This window comes from Ochotona princeps, chromosome 6 (genome assembly GCF_030435755.1).
Source record: "Ochotona princeps isolate mOchPri1 chromosome 6, mOchPri1.hap1, whole genome shotgun sequence".
NCBI lineage: Eukaryota > Metazoa > Chordata > Mammalia > Lagomorpha > Ochotonidae > Ochotona > Ochotona princeps.
The window spans coordinates 32296408-32313322 of record NC_080837.1 but is presented as its reverse complement, the minus strand read 5'-3'; the positions used below and the strand labels follow the sequence as shown (position 1 = coordinate 32313322).

The following is a 16915-nucleotide window of genomic DNA, read 5'->3' as shown; positions in this document are numbered from 1 at the left end:
TGTGTTTCACTCTTTCTTTGAAAATAGATCCTGGTGAAAAGTGCAAAAGAGACACACACTATATATGTCCTGACATGTAGCAGTAGCCAGGTAAATGGTGAAATGGAAGATGAACTGGACTTCGTCTTAGTTCAGTTTAATCCAGGTCGCTAAAAGTGTAATGAACCTTATGGGAAGACACGTGCATGATTAACACTGTCTTTCTGATTAAAGAATTCACAGTTGAGGCAAGGGGCACTACGGTGCAATGTAACATCATTTGCAATGACATAAGCGTGTTCCTGCTCTGCACTTTTTTTCTCTTTTTTTTCTAGTTATTTATTTACTGATTTTAATATAAAACAGATTTAATATAACTGATATATATATATATATATATACATATATATATATATATATATATTATTTTTTGGCACCAACAGGGACTTTACTAGAATATTTTCTTTTTTTTCTTTTATATTTTAACATATTTTGTTTTATGAAATAGTTCCATAGGCTGTGGGGTTGCTAGTGCCCTTCCCCAAGATCCCCTCCCCTCTGCCCTGATTCCCCTGTAGTTTTACCATGGATGTCCTTGCTCTGCACTTCCGATTCAGCTTCCTGCTAATGCGCCCAGTAGGCAATGGATGATGGCTTGAGAGCTTGACCTTCAGCCACCTATGTTGTAGAACTGACTGGCTCCTAGATTTGGCCTGGCCCATTCCTGGCAGCTGGTATTTGTGGAGTGATGCATTTGGTAGAAAGTTCTCTCTGTGTGTGTCTCTACTTACATTTCTCTCTCTCTTTCTATCACTTTGCCTTTCAAGTAAGTAAATAAATCCTTCAAAAAGAATTCAGAATCTTAGGCCTGATATGATAGCTAACTAGCTAATCCTCCACCTCCCAAACCCAAGGACCCCAAATAGGTGCCGGTTTGTGCCCTGGCTGCTCCATTTCCCATCCATCTCCCTGTCTATGGCCTGGGAAAGCAGTGCAAGATGGCCTAAAAAGCCTTGGGATCCTGCACCTCTATGGGAGACTAGGAAGAGGCTCCTGGCTTCTGATTGACACAGCTCCAGCCATTGTGACCTTTTGGGGAGTGAACCAGGTAGAAGATCTTTGTTTCTCTTTCTCTTTGTAAATCTGCTTTCTTAATAAATAAATAAATATATATATATATAAAAGAACTCAGAAGCTGGTATGGCAGTAAGAATCAAACTAATGCTTTTCAGCAGATATAAGCAAGACAGTCAAAGAGAAAAGCTAGGCACGCAAATAGAGGGAGATTCCTTCCATGTGAGTTTGTCCTCAAGGCATATTCTTTAATTCCTTGAGTTAGGGGAAGTTTGCATCTAGGACTGGAATAGGTTTGCAGTTAGATGCAGGAACACAGGCAACAGAAAGGATGTGAGGCATCACATGGTGTGTGCCAGGGAAGATGCGATTGGGTTCCCCACTGCATTCCTGAGGCTACCGGAGTCCTTGCCATCTGAAGGTCACCCTCTTTCTGGAATGTGTAAGGTGATTTTCACTGTTATACACAGGATGGATTGACAAGACGAGGACCTCTGACTGGGAAGGTCGGCTGAGAAGCTGTTACCACAGTTTTGGGGTGAGAGGTTTAAGGTCCTAGTTAGAATTATGGCTGTGAAAATAAAAAGCAAGACTTAAAAGTATGTTCTTAGAGAATTCTAAACTCCCTGTGTGTCTCATGACTCTGGAGAAAGAAAACACACTTCCATCCATAGTAGTGATGGGACACAATGGAGTGATTCTCAGAAAGAATACGGGGATAGAATTTGAAAAATCACCTCAGATGACGATAGCATACAAACCCACACTCTGACTGCATTGCTAAGAATGATGTCGCTTCCAGAGGAATAGAAACTGTAGGAAGGCCTGGAAGTAAGAGGGATTGAGGCTGGGAACATTAAAAACTAAATGTTACCATTTATCAAGATCCAAAATGAGCCTTGGCCTTGGAGCCAGAACTGAATTTTATCTTCATAATAGATTCATAGGGAAAATATCCTTATCTTCATTTTAGTTAAATTTCAGCTAAATTATTTTTTTTTTCAAGCCTAAGCTACTACTGGTGGCCAAAGACTGATCACACAGCCTGAGTTCTTTGTAGCACACACACTGCTTCTGTCCCGGGTCTTTAGTCCTAGTGCTTAATGGAAACCAATACGGTTGCTGTTGATAGTGAATAAGAAATTAGTAAAACGGGATGGGCTCCAGGAAAATGTTACCATAATATTACCCAGTTTACTGCCTTTTAGAGTTACATTCTGCCCAATATTACCCCTAGAGGATCTATCAAAGCATAAAACAAAATTCAGGTGCTACTTTACCGTAAAGCTATTGGAAAGAAATGACTTACTCATTTTTTTTATTGTCATGTATTTATTAAACTATTATCAGGCATTTTGCTTTAGTAAAGGACATGGTACATTTCTAAGCCTTGTTCATGTTCTCCAGATGTGCGTCGTTTTGTGCAGGTTAAAACATGTAAAATACAAGTATAAGTTGATCTTTTGCTTTACTGCTTCTGATTAAGCCCCCTGCTAATGCATCTGGGAAAGCATCAGAAGATGTGTTGGGCCTGGCACAGTGGCCTAGTGGCTAAAGTCCTCACCTTGAACATGCTGGGACCCCATATGGGCGCCGGTTCTAATCCCAGCAGCCCTGCTTCCCATCCAGCTCCCTGCTTGTGGCCTGGGAAAACAGTTGAGGATGGCCCAAAGCCTTGGGTCCCTGCACCCGCCTGGGAGACCCGGAAAAGCTCCTGGCTCCTGGCTTCAGATAGGCACAGCTCTGGCCATTGAGCTCACTTGTGGAGTAAATCATCGGACAGAAGATCTTCCTTTCTGTCTCTCCTCCTCTCTGTATATCTGACTTTGCAATAAAAATAAATAAATCTGGAAAAAAGAAGAAGTGTGAATACTTGGGCCCCTGCCATCTATGTGGGAGACCCTGATGGAGATGCTGGCTTTGGCTTGTCCCATTGGGAACTGAACTAATGGATCTAACTTGTTACTCTCTGTTCTCTATCTCCCTCTCCTTCCCTTTCGGTAACTTTGCCGTTTAAATAAATACAATGAAACTTTTTTTAAGGAAAAAAGAAAGAAAGGCTTCACCTAGCTTTAGGAAACTTACCCCCTAAAGCAGCATGCAAGGCATACTAGGAAACCTATAGCAGAATAAAGGCACAGAAAACTGGAACCATTTTTAAAATACAAGAATCACCATGTGGCAGAAACGGAAAGGTACCATTATAAAGTAAAGGGCTTTGCATTATTTTCTGAAGAATAGGTGCCACTAATGGAGGGGAAGAATTGGCTATAAAGAAACAGAGAAAAGTGACGTGAGTTTGGTGTTTCAGAAAGAGGTTTGAGAGTCACTGGGAAGGATGTGGAGTGAGAGAGATGCCAAGGGGACCTATTGGAACTTATGAGCCCTTCCTCAGACAGAGTCAGTATTTCATCCCGATTCCTTCCTAGTCTACACCCTTACACATTCACTGGCATGCACATCCCTATTGCAGTATGTGAGATGGTGGGAATTAGTGGTAAATAGTTCAGGGCTACATGCACCCACTAAAGCAAGAGTTATGCCTCAGGCCTTCCCCCAGCAACACAAGGAGTCCTTGACACTTAGATAACTTTTGCTTCATTTGTTTTTGTTTCTCCTGTTACCTAACTGTTTGCTGCTGCTTTTGACTTGCATAATTCCCTCATCTAGCTGGGGGCCTTAGAGCAACACTGCTACACTGCTAATATTTCATTGTCATTTTCAGCTCTATTGCATCCTTCTCTCAATCATCCTTTAGAGTAGGCGATGTCATCTAGAGGGGTCTGTGGCTTGCATAAATGAGCTATGAATCTTGATGATTTCAAGTGGTTTGCCAAACTCCTTCCGAGCAGATACATGCATCTGGTAGCTTCAAAGTGTGAAAGGGACATCATGCATATGCATGCAGAGTCGCATGCCCTGCGGCAATTCAGCAGGACTCCACACACTTTCCCTAGCATGCCCACCGTATGCAAGAAGGCCCAAGAATTGCTCTTTGAAAGGAAATTGCTGTAACAAATCCTTTAGTTTTTTGACATATTTTTTTCAATATTTCAGAGTTCCTGGAAGGGATGAGGAAGAGGTCTGAGTGTGCACATTATGTGTTCTGTGCAACTTTGCACCCGTACAGGCAGTAACCATCATCAACTACTGGAGAAAGTCAGAAAAGTAACACCTGGCACCACGAGGGAACCCAGATCAGGCAATGTCTTCCATTTTCCCATATTTCAAATGTTAATACAAGACTCTCAGACAGTCAAAGAGAGGCCGCGCAGGGCTGACTGGACTTCTGAATGCTCGGGCAGTGGAAAGCATCTCTGAAACTCACACTGTATTATTTAGACATCAGGACAGAGTTTGAATAGGATGATGGGCTTTTACTTACACCTGGATTTGAACTGCAGCTCTGCAAGTAATATGTTGTAGGACCTTAGGCAAGTCATTTAACCCACTTTAATCCTTAGATTCCCCATTTGCATGAAGGTGACAACACCGACTTCGTGGAATCACTGAGAAGATTAAGTCAGGACTCTCATGTCACCATATTTGCATGTGACACACAGTTAGCCCCAAATAAGCACAGCTTTTATGGTTTTTACATTGTTGCACTTAATTGGGGAGCTTCGTTTAGCTTTTTTCCTTATTATGACTGAACTAGAATCCTTTGACAACTGAATGAACAAAGAAATTGTGAGATATATAAAGAAATCCTGCTATTCATCAACATGAATAAACCTTTAGGTTACATCAAGTGGAAGAAGCCAGACACAGGAAAACACATACTGCACAATTTCCAAGAAGTCAAACTAATACTCAGAGAAGAATGGTTGTTACTAGGATCTTGGGAGGGAGAGAGGAAAGTGAAAATGTTGGTCAAAGGGTTGTAAACTGAGTAAGTCCTAGTGATCTAAAAAGTATAGCATGGCAACTGTGGTTATCAGCATGGTGTGATATCTTTGGAATTTTCTAAGACAGCAGATTGCCAGCATTGTAACATAACACAAAATATATCACGTTGTACATTCCGAATGAGAATTTTATTTTTAATTATGCCAAAGCAAACCTATAAAAGAAACAAAAGAAATGCAAGCATAGCTGTAAGTTAAAAAACAATGTGTCCTCTTCACTTTCTATAGTTTTGGCATAAAGTGAGAAAATGCATGTAAAGCTACTTTGTAAAGTGAAAGATTCAAGATTACCAGAAAGTGCTTATTGTTATGAAAGTAATCAGCTGCCACCATTACAAGGATATTTGTTTGCCTGAAGTAGATACAGAGTTGTCACTGATGGTCAGAGGAGTGGATGCAGTCATCCATTAACTGTATTCCTGTCCACCTTCTTGGTGCAAAAAAAAAAAAAAAAAAAAAAAAAAAAAAGCAGCCACATTGAGTCTATATGGAGGATAATATTTAGAATTAATGATTGGTAGGTGCTTTTTCCCCCTCTTAAAGTGCTGTATGCAAGATGGAACACTGCAGTTGTTTATGCTTTACAACTATCAAGCTGTTATCAGTCCTGGAGCTTAAGGACCTGATTGTCAAAGCCCATCTGATAGATAACCAGCCAAAAACTCAGCTGCTTGCAGATTCTGCTTTTCTCACTGCCTGCTTTCCTCACAGAGGTGACATTCTCATGCCTTTCCTGCTCCTCCTTGAACCTTATTATGGGAGGAAGGCGGGATCTCAGAAGAGGAGCAATATATTGGGCTCTTGATCAAGTTGTCAGGGATCTGATATTTGCCAGTGGTCTGCCCAAATTCCCCTCCTCTCTTCCTATCCATGTGAACTGCTATGGGAATGGGGAAGTGTGTTGGGTAAAGACAAGCAACTTTGGCATGGTGTGATCTGCCCGCACCCTGTGACACTGGTCTGTGATGACACTGATGTGGCTCCATCTGCTGTAAGTGATTCATAATCTCTGAGACATGCTTACTGCATTTGTAAATGGATAGTAATAACATATCTCCTGAGCAGGATATCTGATAATGAAACAAAGTAATATATTTAAACTATTTGGGGCAGCATTTAGCCTTATGGTTAAGGTGCTTATTGACATGCCCATATCCTACAACTCATGGTGCAGTACCTGACTTTGATACTGAGCCTCATCTTCCTGCTGATGCTTGAGGCTATTGAATTCCTGCCACTCAGTTGGGAGATAGTAATTGAGTTCCTCCTACTAGGCTTTGGCTCATCCCAGTTTTAGTCATTGCAGACATTTGGGGAGTGGATCAACAGATATGAGCGGTCTCTCTCCCTCATTGTTTACCTTTCAAATAAACTTAAAATTTACATCAAAAATTTTTAAAAAGCACAGCACAGAGCAAAAGCTAAACAAACTGTGATTTCCTACTATTTACCTTTGATCTATAGTAATCTATTTACAGCTACTTGATGGCTTCTTTCTAGATCATTCCTCATTTGTGGTTCATACTAAGGCAATGACTTATTATCCTGTATACTAGGGAAGGTCTAGAATTCGTCCAGTTACAGCACTACAGTGAAGGAATGAGTGACTTGCTGTGTGCACTCTTCAGTTGTGGAATAAAACCGCACTGTGTCTTTAAAAGAAAAAAAAAAACTCTGTGTGTGTGTGTGTGTGTGTGTGTGACAGACAAACAGGGCAGGAGAGATAGAGAGCAAGAGAGAAATGGATTTTTCATTTATTCCCATTTGCTGTTTGCTTCCCTGTAGACTACAATGGTCATGACTGGGCCAGACCAGGAATTCCATATTCCATCTGGGTCTTCAGTGTGAGTGTCAGGGACCCAACTACTCTGGCCATCAAATGCTATTTTCCCAGGTGCATTAGCAGGGAGCTGGATCGGAAGAAGAGAGGGGACTTGAACTAACACTGCAATACGGAATGCTGTTATTATAAGTGTCTGCTCATCTCTCAACAGCACAGCCCCAGTTCCCATACTGGCAGATTCATAAGGGAAAAAACTGATTTAGGTATTGTGGAGAAGCAAGTTTTTGAAAATCAAATAGATGTTTATGGAAGGAAGAAAGACATTGTCCAATGTTTTGCTGGATTTAACAAAAATGACTTGGACAAACTGAATCATGCTAAGACAATGGAGTCTCCAAAACTTTGCAAGCATGAGAGAGATCAAAAGCATAAGTATTTGTCTTGAGAAATCTTTACCCCTCCTAACTTCCAGCACTCGCAGGCAGATGTACAGCAAACCTCACAGGAGGCCACAGCTGCCCTTTGGACAATAATCTGCATGAGCAAGAGGGACTCAGCATATCCTGGTGTTGGCTGTACTTGCTAAATGCTAAAATGTGGATGAATAAATGAGTCTCAGTGATGTACCTAAAACATTAATGTGTACATGTGGGGTAGGATCCAGGAGAACTAGTGATCTTCTTATAATAGCAATTCTCCTGAAACATTTCCTGAAGACACCCCAGAGCACTTTTGCAAATGCTGATTATTGTTTTTTAGCTTGTACATTGCTTTTTCTTCTCTGCTGTACAGCTGTGCATGTGGGAGCTTAGTTCTCTGGGGACCTTGGCATATGTTCTCTCCTTGAGATAATCTGGGAGAGAACCCCAAAGGACATTTTGTACCCTTCTCTCAGCCAAGAAAGGAAAATCCTGCCTGAAATACTCCCTCAGTCAGTGAGCAGAAGTGTGAATTGGGAATAGAGTTTTATAAACTTGCTGTGCATTAGGATGAAGAGTGAATTGATATGTGAGTTGGGAATTCTGAGTTCTGTCTTTGATCTTGCACAATGACTGTAATGTAATAGCTCTCTGAGTTTTGGTATCTCCTCCTTAAAGAGATTAGTGCTTGGATGTGCAAAGATACATTTTAACTTGGCCCTTCCACTTTGATTGGCATGCTTAGAACTGTGGAGCTAATAGAATAGTAGGATTTCATCTAATTCAGCATTCTCATTTCACAGATGAGACTACTGAGAAGTGGAAAGAAATCATTTGTTGAAGGTCTCAACACAAGGCTGAAGTAAAACTAAGATCAGAAGGAATGATTTTCAGGTCTCCCATCCTTTTAGGACTCAGAGTCCACGGTAAAAGGCATGGATCTTTTGCAGTGAATGATCCGAGAGGAAAACAAGTGCATTGCACACAAACATATAAAACTTGCCAACTATTTAAGGGAGAGAGGTTTTTTTTCTACTATTTTCGACTAAAATCCATCCCTCATGCAGTACTTTATTACTCAAAGTGGATGTTGGGGCCAAATGTTAAAGGAACATACTTGTGTGAGTAGGAAAATGTGTCTCTGGTGTCTTTGACTTAATAGCTTCATTCGTATGAAACACAACTGCAACAAGTTTAGGGTTTAATTTGCATTGTGAATACATCATACTCACTTATTCTGTTCATGACAGTTTCTGATTTTTTAAAAAACCAGTTCTCCTTTTTTAAATGTCACAGCTGTTTCTCTTATGAACACTCCTGCTAAATTCAGCACTCAAGTTATATCAACTATAGCTACATAATACAAGGGGTTGGTGAAAACAGAAAAAGTTTTCTAATTAACTGGCGCTGAAGGTAGCCTTTACTAATTAGTTCTTGAGTGGAACATTTGGGTTACAAGCATTAGAGTGACCTGTTCTTGAAAAATGTATATTCTTGGACTCCATCCCAGCCCTGCTGCTTCAGAATCTTTAGGAAACAGGGCCAAAGAATCCATACTTTTACTTTTAGAACATTTATGCATGTGCACGTTAAAACTGCCATCCTCAGTTTTGGCCAAATAATCTCAGTCTTTAATATTATCCTAATGATATTATCCCGAACGATTCATTGCTCTTTGAAATTTTAAGAAAATACAGGATTCGAACTTCAGAAAAAAAAAAAAAAACTGTTGCCTGCATTAGGCTAAAGTTTGTATTTTTTCCAGTTTTAAAGAAATCAGTTTTCTTCTCAGTCGTAATACAAGGAGATGAGCAGCCATAACACAGCTAGGAGTAGGTGATGTAAAGGGTTTACATTTTTTTCTCTGTGGTATTTAATTTTCAGGAGCTTCCTGAATTTTTTTTTTACAGATAAAATTGAAAGGTTTGTTGCACCATATTCCACAGAGAAATGAATCAAAATAATATAGGAACAACTTATGAATTGCCCACACATTGATACCGGTATCCATTCAACTGATCAAAAGTCTGTAGGCCCACCCATCTCTATTCTGGGGACTCCAATAATAACACGTCCCCGTTTTTTCTCCATTTTTAACCAACGTTTACATTTAAGCATATTGCAATCTTACTTCCAAAACTAAAGTTTTGCCAAACTTTTGAAAGTTAAAAACGAACATTTGGGTGGGGGTACAAAATTTGTTTTTATTGGAAAGTCAGATTTACAGAGACAAGGAGATACAGAGAGATTCTTTATCTGCAAATTCATTCCCCACATGGACACAGCAGCTGGAGCTGAGCTAATCCAAAGTCAGGAGCCAACATCTTTCCACCAGATCTCGCACATAGGTGCATGGTTCCGAGGCTTTGAGCCGTCTTCCACTGCTTTCCCAGGCCACTAGCAAGAAATTGGAGAAGTGGAGCAGCCAGGACACAAACAACACCCATATGGGATACCAGCACATGCAGAGTGAGGACTCAGTCAGTAGGCTACCGTTTTGGACCCTGAAATATACTCTGATCTTAATATTTACAACTGAATTTATTCCATCCGTTAAGTTAGTTATCTTTGATTCTGCTTTAGTTACATAGAAATATCAATTATATTATTTCAAAAAATGTTCAATAGATGATGAATCAATTTTTCACTTCTTTCAGCAAATCTGCTTTTCCAATAAAAATAAATAAATCTTTTATAAAAACCACCTTTTGCATTGTCAAGATCAGTCATAGAATTTCATGTACTATTAGCATGAATGTGCACATAAGAATTGTGGTCCTGGCATTTTCTGACTCTGAAACTCTTTACATTTTTCTATACCCCCGACCATATACATGGGAGCATCCTTCACAAAATTCATTTAAGGTGGAATTAAAAATGATTTAAGTGCAAATATATTTTTGATGTATGTACATTTTTACAACATATATGTCCCATGAATATTTTGAAAACACCTCAAATATATCCATTTAGAAAAAAAAAATTTGCACTCGACTTATTTTCAATTCCAGTTTCCATGGACTTTTTGAAATATCCTCATATGTATCCATAGTAAGTGAGTGAATAGATGTAACTTTGGACCAAACTGTGTAGTTAATCAGGTACGTTTGTTCCATGAATCCTCCAGTTGTAGAATAGCCTGGAATCCCTGTGATAGTGAACGATTCCTCTCTGCTGAGTAATGTAGACCCACATTGAAGGCTTATGACCTGTCCACTCCTGATCTAAGGTTTCTCTGGCTTCAGCGAGCTTCTGGGGACGTGGAATCAGCTGTTTTACCCTGCTGCCTTTAGGATTTGGATTTGCTTCTGCTCCCATAGGCTGGCATGTTTTGTACGGAGAATACCCACTTCAGGGTGTAGTTCCCTATGTAGAGTCAGTGCAAGATCAGTCTACACCTCATGCCAAGAACAATAGAGAGAACATGGAAACTTCCCTCAGTGGGAACAGAAAGTGTTTTGAGGGTCTTGGACTCACTCTTGTGTAGCATTCAAAACCAAACTGCCCATCACTACCCGGTGTGTGGGCCATAGAATTTCCAGACTTGGCAGTCCAGTTATAAGCACCAACTTCATTGAAACTGTATTGGTTACTTTCTCTTCCCTGTAGAGACCATGTCCCAGTAGCAGTTTGTTAAAACTACCCATGTAGTGCACCATTTTTCTTTCTGCTTGTATTTATGAATGGCTATTTATGAATAGGAGCATCCAGGTAGAGATCAATAATCACTCTCTTAGTTATGGCAAGAGGGGAAAAAATAGAAAATCTGTCGATGTGTTGCATTTAGCTGTGTTGAAGAGGCCTTATCTAACAGCAGTCATTTAGACACCAAGCTTGCCAGCAGTGCTGGCCATACAGGATTACAATAACATCCATCAGGCTCTGTCTCATAAACGTTTTCCTTTAACTTTTGGCAGGATCTCCAACCTGAGCACATGCCAGTTGACATGCGAGCATTGAGGCCAGCAATTTAAGGATTTTCACATTTGCTTGCAGTGGTAAGATTTTAAGATATAATAATAGTGAAGGACATTAAACATTACTAGGTTCTAGCTCTTTGCACTAGGCATGGAAATGAGTTGTTTGAGTATATTCCTTTTTTTCTGACAATATGTAACTCTATTTAATTATTACAAAAAATCATGGTAAACACAAGAGAACCCATAACCTGTAAGTATTCAGCATAGTGTTTTGGGGATTGTTAAAAATAGGGAGACTAAGAAATATTTATGTCTGCCTAATTGGACTGAGTAGAGAAAATACTTTCTATGGTGAACAGTGAAATTGTGTCTGTTAACAAAAGAGGATTATCAGAGCATTATGGAAAAGAAAATTTAAGGTCAGTGTGGAGAAAAAAAAAAGTGTAAATGATTCAGTCTCTAATTCCAGAGGGAGCACTCTTGCCCTGAACTAGGTCCGAAGATTAGCTTTCTAATTAAAAAAAAATTTATAGATAATTAGATGGTTGCATGCAAATGAAGAATCTCTGATTTGAATAGCATGTATCTTCACACACTGGATGTTTGCTCTCCTCAAAGGCATGCCTGTGTATCCTGATATACAGAGCGCCTTAACGGTGGGAGTTTGGTGCATTAAGATACTACTTGTGTAGTTCTGCAGTCCGTACCTGAATGTTTGCGTTCACTTATGATTCCACCTTCCTTCTAATTTACACCTGGGAAGCAGCAGATGTTGGTTCAGGTAGAGTCTCTTCCACCCATGTGTAGGTCCAGATGGGTTGGAAGTCCCCAGCTCTGGCCTGGTCTTCCGCTGTCTGCTGAAGGCATTTTGGGAGTGAACCAGCAGATGAAATCTCTTTTTTCTCACTCTGTGAACTTTAAATAAATGGGAAGTAATTATATAATTTGTAAAAATAAACGAAGCTTTTATCAGATGACTGGAAAACTGCATTATGGAAAGATTATTTTGAAAAACAGATGTCTACTTCTCTCTATATGAGTACATATAATGTGCACTTAGTATTAAATCTGAAGGTAAAATATATTAAATATTAATAGTTAAACATCTGTATATATTACAGTTGGGGCACATATCTCCAATAAAAGTGGATATTTCGCCATGATGTATGTAAACAAAACTAAAGAAAATCATCTAGGCCCTAATGGATTCATTGGACTCTTAGTGAATAAATGTAATAGGCTAAATTCAAAAATAATACCAATTCCATTATGAACTTGAAGTTGACCCAGATCTTCACAGGGCAAAGCTATCCTCAGCTTATTCAGTTTTCTGCAGTCTACCATTCTAATATATTTTCTATATTTTCTGAGTCTCCAATTTTATGTGGTCTTATAGCAAGTTCATGGCATATAGGGTAAAATGTGATTTAGCCATCCAGTTTTTCCATTTTCGTGTAGCTTACATCTGTGAATTTTTGAACAATGTATTTTGACTATTCAGCATTCTAACATTCTCAGATATTCCTCCCAAATTGCCTAGCTGCTTTATTCAGTAACATTACTGAAGTAACTTTTAGTCTAACAGCTTGTATTCTCAAAATCTATTTATGGATCGATGGAACAATGATTGTGAAATAGTCTGGAAAGTGCATTACTTAAACTGATATCTGGAACTGATAACACAAACTTACACTTTCACATATATAAAAATAAATGAATGTGCCATTATGGTTTCTTTTATATGAATATCACATCCTTCTTGAAATTAAATAGCTTTGTACTTGTGTTTCATGTTTTATTTCATGGCTTACAATTGCTTTTGGAGGGGCTACCATTAAACCCTAGTTCTCATACACAAGCCATGTGCTTGTCATATATATTTAAGATGGCATCCTAATCAAAGAGTCATCAAATCGCACGGAACAAAAAGCTAGAGTGAAACTGAACAGAGCTTCTTAAAAATCCCAAAGACTGATCCATATGAGGAGGAAGAGAAACATACATATAATTGGGCTTCATGAATCATAAGTGGAAGTGGTCACTAAGTCAGTTCTGGACCACAGGAGTCATTGTTCTGAGCGCTACATTCAGTTTATGCTTTTCAGGTAGGAAGAGTAAATCCCATCAAAGAAGCCAAGTAAATGATGTTAAATGGTTCTGCATCATTTAGAACAGAGAATATTTTTTAACTTAACCTGGAATTCCTAATGTCTGTAGAGAATCAAGGAGGATGTCCTGACTGGTTTCTGGGCTCTGAGGACTCTTTGTTGCCCAGATAAAGATTGTTTGAGGAAGAATATATTGGTTTAGCAGGGCAGCATAGTAGGACAATGGCCATCATTCCTAATCCTGAAAAGTAGCTGATTTAGTTAGAGAAGTTTTTTCTGTTTTGCTTTTGAGATTTGTGTTTTCAGATGTTGAACCTTAGTTTTTCACTGTCAGTCGAGATGGGTAATCGTTCTGCTCCTTTGTTGATGTGCCCAGAGCAAACATGGTAAAACAGTTACACCCTGAGGAATGTCAGATCGCTAACAGGATGTAGTATTGCTAGAAATGCCATTGCTCATGAACTGCACTGTGTCCTTTGAATGCTGTGTCAAAAAAGTATGTTCACTGATCTAGGCTATTTCTCCCAATTGAACAAGGGCTTTTGGTGGGTCTGACCTCTGATATACATGTCTTTTTTCATAAATTCTAACAACAGGGAAGTCAGTCATTGAAGTTTACATCTGAACTGCTCTGTGATTCTCCAAAAAGTCTTAGAATTACCCCAGTAGGAGACCTGTGGGAACTTTTGGAGAATTGCTTGCAGTATCTTCCCTGCCTGTGTGCCTCAAGGTGAATCAGCCATTCAGTCCTCTTCGGAAGTAGACGATTTTTTTTTAAATCAAACCAGAATCTACTTATCTTCCTGCCCTTATCCTCCACCACTTCGGTCTCCTTTCTCTTCTCCTTCACACCTTGGAAAGTCTTTTGCTTATTTACAGTACAGATTTTTTTTTAAATTATTGACCCACAGGGCTTTGCTTCCATAAATCCTGCTTCAAGTGTTTAATCTGTAAGACAAATATACCCCTATAGCCCTGAGTTTACTCCCTGACTCTGTTTCATTATAGATGCTGTTTACAATCAATAGAAATTTAGGTGGTGGAGATGGAGGGTAGGGATGGCTTGGATTAAAAGTCACAGTTTTCTTCACCATCCTAGTTTTTGCGTTTGTAAAGAACTGCTGGTCACATGTTCTTAAAGAATAAGCCATAATCATCAGAAAATATAATCTAAATAACAAACAGGAAATTCCAACAATTATGAGTAACATAGAAAATCTTCCAGACTTCCCTCTTCATGTATTAATGCTAGAAGCAATCAAGGACTATAAATAATGGATGAAGTTAAGCATAATGGTCCAAATTTTCATTCATAGAGGTAGATAAGAATGTTAACATAATAGATGTGGGTCAGAGAAATTGGCTGACATGTAAAATAACAACGCAGAGTATCATGGGTTTATATTGTTAAGGCTAACATTTGCATCCCATCCCAAGGTCATCCCTGAGGATTCACTTTTCCAGGTATTCCACCGTCCTTCCGAACAGTGCTCTTCCCCGATCCTGGGACCTCCAGTCACATGGAAGTATAATTTGTACCTTCTCTATTAAAATTCATCCTGACTTCTACCAATTTATTCTCCTAAGGGAAGAAGAGTAAGACTCTTCAAGTCACATAGGATACATTCTGTCCTCATCTTAGAATGTAACGTTAGCCTTCGTTGGGTCACCAAATTCTGGGAGTTAGCTTAGGAGAGTAACCAAAGAGAACTGCCGTAAGGAAAATGTTGTATATAGGGCATGCTCTAGGATTCCTCACTCAGATTCTCTGTGTTTTTAAAATTATTTTAATTATTTTCCATGATACAGTTTTGTAGGTATAGAGCTTCCCCCCTTTCTCTCCCTTTTCCCCATCCCTATTTCCACCCATATTATTAAGGTAATATAGTCCTTTAGTAATAGTTGCAAGTTTCACACTCTGCTATTGAAGTGCATCATGGCATTGTAGGTATCAACAAGATAGAAAAACTAGTATCATATTGTCAAAGTATGTTTAAATGTTTCACTGGGAGTCTTACTCTTATTCGAGAGTAGAGATGCATGCTGCAATGCAGCTTTACTTCCTGGTATGCTATTGTCCATTATACAGTTCATCTATGAGAACATATGTATGTATTTCTTCACCTATATATTTGTTTGTAGAGCATTTTACATGAGTGTTGCCCCGTATATTTGTCCTTTTGAATACTGTTTAAGGGTGCCATGGATTTCATCTTAACATTGGACTACAAGATTTACTCTGACAAATCTGTACTTTACATTTCAGAATGCTTTATACTGTATGTGTGTGTGTGTGTGTGTGTGTGTGTGTGTGTGTTAGAGAGAGAGAGTGAGAGAGAGAGAGAGAGAACAAAACTCTTAGAGGTTAGATGATACAAACAAGATCTTCCAAGTAGTTCTGTCCTTAAGGAGTAGCAGCTGTTGCTAAGATGAAACAGCAAAAATTACTTATTTTTAAATTATTTATTTATTTGTGGAGTAGAGATACATAGAGAGGGTGCTCCCATTAGCTGACTAAATGCTAGCAGTTTGCGTGATAGGAACCCAATTACTTCTGCCATGACATTTGCTTCCCAGGATCTGCCTTAGGAAGCTGGAGCCAGGAGTCAAATGTAATTACTGAAAACCAGCTCCGCAGAGGGGGATGCAGCTGTGTCAGACGCTGTCCAGCTAAATGCATGCCTTGTCAATGTAGTCATTTTAGAATTTCAGTAATTTTAGAATTTAATGCTTTGATTGTTAGCTTTTTGTTTTTCTTCTTCAATGAGCTATGTTGTCATGGTACCACTATGACCGCTGTAGTATCCTTGATTTTTGTAAAAAATACATTTCAGAAGTAAAAATTGCATAGAAAAATAAACATTTCTTACTATTAACTTTCTGTTTTAAAGGTATCTGTAACTATTTTATCTAATAACTTATCTGTCTTTAATTGTTGAGTCACTCATCGACAAATGCTTGCTGATCACCTAGTAAGCACTGCTAGAAATAGCTTATGTATTTGGGATACTGACATAAGCCAACAGATAAACAAACAAAACAACTCAGCCTCAGTGGAAGACATCTTCCAGTAGAGGAGACAAGTAATGATTAAAATAAATTATCTGGGGCCCAAAGCAGTATCCTAGTGGCTAAAGTCCTAGCCTGGCATGCTGCTAGATTCCATATGGCCACCGGTTCTTTTCCTGGCTGCTCCACTTCTCATCCAGCTCCCTGCTTGTGGCCTGGGAAAGCAGTAGAGGATTGCCCAGGACCTTGGGACTCTGTACCCATGTGGGAGACCTGGAAGTGTCTCCGGGCTCCTGTGTTCAGATCAGTTCAGCTAAGGCTACTTCGGCAAGTTGGGGAGTGAAACAGTAAACAGAAGGTCTTTCTTTCTGTCTCTCCTCTCTCTAAAACCTGCATTTCCAATAAAAGTAAAACAATTTCTTTTTAAAAAGTGTCTAAATATGGATATTTTATGCACATCTGTGTTACATATATATATATATATTAGTATAAAAGGTAAAAATAGAGAAGGAGATGTGAAATGTCAAATGGATGGGAGTTAAATTTTACTTTGAATGTCTTGTCCAGCTTTTCTGTGTATATGCTTATTGAAAAAAAAGGCTTGAAGGGAATGAAGGAGCATCCAGATAGATAATTAATCAAAGATTATTCTAGACAAAGAGAACAGAAAGTTCATAAAAAATGATTATTGAAAAGAAAAGTATTATTTCAAAGC

At 39.0% G+C, this 16915-nt stretch overlaps 1 protein-coding gene across 1 annotated transcript in view; it reads left to right on the top strand.

Annotated features, from left to right (window-relative positions):
• The first annotated feature begins 11078 nt into the window (after positions 1–11078).
• The window catches only part of SEMA6D (semaphorin 6D), a 393639-nt gene continuing 387802 nt past the window's right edge, over positions 11079–16915 (top strand). The window contains exon 1 of the mRNA XM_058665903.1: positions 11079–11161. The gene's annotated coding sequence lies outside the window, so the exon portion shown is untranslated. The remainder of the gene's footprint in view (positions 11162–16915) is intronic.